Source organism: Onychostoma macrolepis, chromosome 15 (genome assembly GCF_012432095.1).
Source record: "Onychostoma macrolepis isolate SWU-2019 chromosome 15, ASM1243209v1, whole genome shotgun sequence".
Classification (NCBI taxonomy): Eukaryota; Metazoa; Chordata; class Actinopteri; order Cypriniformes; family Cyprinidae; genus Onychostoma; species Onychostoma macrolepis.
Window position 1 is genome coordinate 26,448,789 of NC_081169.1, and position 3,903 is coordinate 26,452,691.

Below are 3,903 nucleotides of genomic sequence, written 5' to 3' on the forward strand. Positions count from 1 at the left end.
CATCTGATTTATTAAAATATTCAGTTAAAAACAAAACATCTCGCAAGATTCACATCAGCTATGAAGCCTTTCTGGCTGAAGAGAAAGCAACTTTGAACTTCAGAGGAGGAAGAGGAGGAGAACGAGAGAGAGAGAGAGAGACCCCTGCAGAAACACAGCGTGTTTGAGAAAACAGCCTCACTAAAGACTCATGATAGCTCATGTAAGGTACCCTTTTCAGAAATTTACTATGGTAACTATAGTTCCCACCAAAATGCCATACTTAGAAGTCATTGTTTCCACTGCTCGCACAAAAACGACACTTCTGGATTAGATAACATAACTAGCCTATCATAGAAATGTGCTTACCTTAGTACTATGGTGGTGAAGTGATGATATCAGATAATAATTTCATGGTACTTTCATGATTGACATATGTATAACTGCTATTCTTTGAAGTAACTTCTCATTTAAGTGCTATTGGCTAGTATGTGAATTTGTGTAATGGTATTTATTAAAATACCATGGTATTAGCATCTCGTGTTTCAGTGGCATCACTGAAAATGGGTTTAAAACTTTATGACTGTTATTTTCCTGTTGTTCATAAAGAATTCATTATCATGATGGAAGCGCAATCCGATGATCTTGTTCAATTAATGAGAAAGCACTTATCATTTGGCGATGTTGTGTAAACTGAACACAAGTTTTTAATGGAAGGTTTAAGTATCCATGACCCAAAATGTAGCAATGAACAAATTAGGAATATATTTCATTAAAAGAGATGGATAACCCTCGGAGGAGAATTATTTTGGAACACAATAATAGAAAATATCAGTTGGAAAAGGGCATGACTTCTGCTAGACAAATAATGATTTTAAAGCAAGATAATGTTACAAATATTACATAAAATACATCTCACAAATGGTAAAACATCTGTATTCAGAAATGATAACTTGCTCTATTAATCTAGAGAGTTTCAGCATTTGAAGTTTTGCCTCGAAATCCCATCATAAGTTTGCCTAAACATTATGTGATGTAATACTATACTTTTTATACACTACTGTTCAAAAGTTTGGTATGTTCACCGAGGCTGCATTTATTTGATTAAAAATGCAATAAAAACAGTAATATTGTGAAATGTTATTACTATTTAAAATTACAGTTGTCTATCTGGATATATTTTAAAATGTAATTCCAAAGCTGAATATTCAGCACTCCAGTCTTCAGTGTCATGTGACCTAAATAATTCTAATATGCTTATTTGCTGCTGTATATATAATTTATTTATTTAATTAAAATTGTTTTTGGGGGAGGGGGGGGGGTTCTTTGATGAAAAGAAAGTTCAAAAGAACATCATTTATTTGAAATAGAAGTCATTTGTGACATTAAAAGTTTTTGTCACTGTATCAATCAGTTTAATGCATCCTTGCATCTTTTTTTTTTGTAACTTTTGAACAGTACTTGTATGTCGTCATACGATGCACGTGTAGTCAACATTATGGTTTTGATTTGGCTGAATAATTGGTTTCTGAATGAGTGAAACTGCTTAAATGTTGCCTAAGTCAGGTTTTCTGTTACCTTTTATAGTTTTTATCATGGATTTAGGTATGAAGGCTTTTTACATGAACTGCATGTCGACTTGTGTCTTTTGACTAGTTCTTACTATGTGACAGATGAATTTGCGTCAAAATAACATATAGAGTTTTTTGGATGCACAACCTGTGACATCAACAACAAAATATATGTTTTTACTAGCCTTTTATAAGTTGATATGTCCATTTATTTTGCTATTCTACCGATGCACAATTATACTAGATTACTATTTGCATTGTTTTTGCATTCAGTCCACAAACCATTTCGGGTTGTGGCCTGCCGTCACGCAGAGAACTCTGAGAGGAACGCTGCTTCTGTGGTCTCATCTGTGATGAGTAAATATTGGTCATGAAAGTGCTGGTAAAGAAAGTGATGAGGGTTTGATTTGATGTCACCCCTGCAGCTCGCACACAGCGCCACGAGCGCCTCTGGCCTACATGGTGGTTAATGCATTCCCTCTGCTGATGCGTGTGTTTTTAATTCAGCTTTAATTAAGAACGACGGTCTGAGAGGGGGGCTCGGGTGGAGGAAAGTTGGGTTAGCAATCTGGGATGAAAGAGTGCTGGAGAAGGAGAGGAAGATCAAAAGGATAAATGGTTTAAAAATGATGTCGATTGTTTGCTGAGAGCTGCGTTTTTCGAATACAAACAGAAATTAAACAAAGTTCAGATCATAAACATGTTTTATAACTCGCTCGCTTTCTCTGTCTCCTAATTTCCGCATTTATACACACAAACTGTGACAGTCCTAAACATTTAATCACATGATCCAATTTTCTTGCATGTTGTGTAATTATTGAGCTATTTATTAAGCTAAAGTGCCTGAGTTGTGCTAATCTAGTGCTTTCAAGCAGGTCTTCCATTGCTTAGACAAACAGATTTTTTATTGTATATTTTCATGATTCACTCAGTGACTATAAGTGGATCCACAAAAACACAGACAAGTCTGGTTGAAATGTAATTTTCAAGCATGACTGCAGAAAAATCAAAACGTCCAATTTCCTGCCTGGCAAAAACAAGCAGCAGGAACGTGTTTACTTATTTATGAGTTATATATAGTTCATATCTTTTCTTATTGTGACATGTGCGGGTGTTCTGAGTTAACTCCATGGAGAGAACGTTTGCATGACAACTGTCACCACGACCATGCAGCATAGCGCTGACCAATCCCACACTTCATACATTTATAATGTGAGACTGGGATTGAACAGACCGCATATAAACTTGACTCCATTTCAGGCTTCACAAGACCTGAGACGTCTTAAAGGAATAGTTCACCCAAAAATGAAAATTTGCTGAAAACTTTCTTACCCTCAGGCCATCCAAGATTTAGATGTTTGTTTCTTCATCAGAACAGATTTGGAGAAGTTTAGCATTACATCACTTGCTCTGCAATGGATCCGAATGGGTGCCGTCAGAATGAGAGCCCAAACAGCTGATAAAAACACCACAATAATCCACAAGTAATCCACACCACTCCAGTCCATCAGTTAACATCCTGTGAAGCAAAAAGCTGCATGTTTGTAAGAAACAAATCCATCACTAAGACGTTTTAATTAAAACTTTTTAACTTAAAATTGTTGCTTCGGGCTAAAATAACATAATCCATAATAATGCTTCCTCCAGTTAAAAAGTCCATCCTCTGATATAAATCCACACACATATTTGTTTAGAACTGTTTTCGCTTATTGTTGATCTGTGCATATTTCTCTCCTGATTCAGATTTTTTCAAAGGTGAAAGCTATTAAAATAGCAGGAAGCAACGGTTTGACGTTAAAAACATTTTAATGATGGATTTGTTCCTTACTTGTGGACTACTTGTGGATTATTGTGATGTTTTTATCAGCTGTTTGGACTCTCATTCTGACGGCACCCATTGATTGCAAAGGATCCACTGCTGAGCAAGTGATGTAATGCTACATTTCTCCAAATGTGATGAAGAAACAGACTCACCTATATCTTGGATGGCCTCAGGGTGAGTACATTTTCAGCAAATGTTCATTTTTGGGTGGACTATTCCTTTAAGCAAACCGTTTGGTTGTTCGTACCTTGACCTCTATAATAATAATTCATTTATTCAAATTCTGTCCATTTTTAGACAGCAGGTCACGTCATTCCAAGCTATGTCTTCTGTAGAACACAAAAGGAAATATTTTGCATAATTATTCAATTAATTTATTCAGCACATTCCTTAAAGGCATCTTTTGTGCTAAAGAAGGCCAAGAACAAATATAAATAAACTATCAAAAATTGGAGTTTGTCCTTCAGGAGGATGGTTTTATCGAATGAAAAACGGTTTTCAGAGGCTAGACACAAACAAAACCATCACTTG